The 537-nt window shown below is 40.0% G+C and overlaps 1 protein-coding gene across 1 annotated transcript in view; it reads left to right on the forward strand.

Annotated features, from left to right (window-relative positions):
- LOC119585949 (alkaline phosphatase-like) overlaps positions 1–537 on the forward strand; it is a gene marked incomplete at its 3' end in the record, with an annotated part of 142,747 nt that overhangs the window by 123,403 nt on the left and 18,807 nt on the right. The window lies entirely within an intron of this gene.

Genomic DNA, 537 nt, shown 5'->3' on the forward strand with positions numbered 1-537 from the left:
TCTACACGAACCACTACACTTGGCATGAAGGAAGCACACTTGTTCTTCCATGGCCAAGAATCTTGCCTCAGGCTGCTTAAGAAATGTCTAAGTCTTTCCCCCCTGCCTCGTGGCCTCAACATGTTGCACAAGCCACGCGTTCAACTTACTCGCAACATCACCGTGAGATTGCAAAAAGTCTATGTGAGATTTTTCCTCTTCTTTTATAATGAAAATTACACACGCGGGAACAAACCCGTGCGTCGGATGCTCTGACATATTCACTTAATTTCGAGCCTAATTTGCAACATTAAAAAAAAAAAATCTTTTGGTCTCTCTTGAGTTTTTAGATTAATGGTCGTCTCTGATGCTCTTTTTATGGGCGAAGAATTTCAAGAATGGAGATTAAAAAGCTGTCTGATTCTTCTCCTCTGATTGACAGGGTGATGACCATTGCCTCGGGATCATAGTTAATGAAGGGATGGTAATGATTGTGCTGATTGGAAGGATTTTTTTTTTCCTTTTTTTTGAGACTAATCTATTCATTAACGTAAAGTG

This window comes from Penaeus monodon, chromosome 20, assembly GCF_015228065.2.
Source record: "Penaeus monodon isolate SGIC_2016 chromosome 20, NSTDA_Pmon_1, whole genome shotgun sequence".
In the NCBI taxonomy this organism is placed as follows: Eukaryota; Metazoa; Arthropoda; class Malacostraca; order Decapoda; family Penaeidae; genus Penaeus; species Penaeus monodon.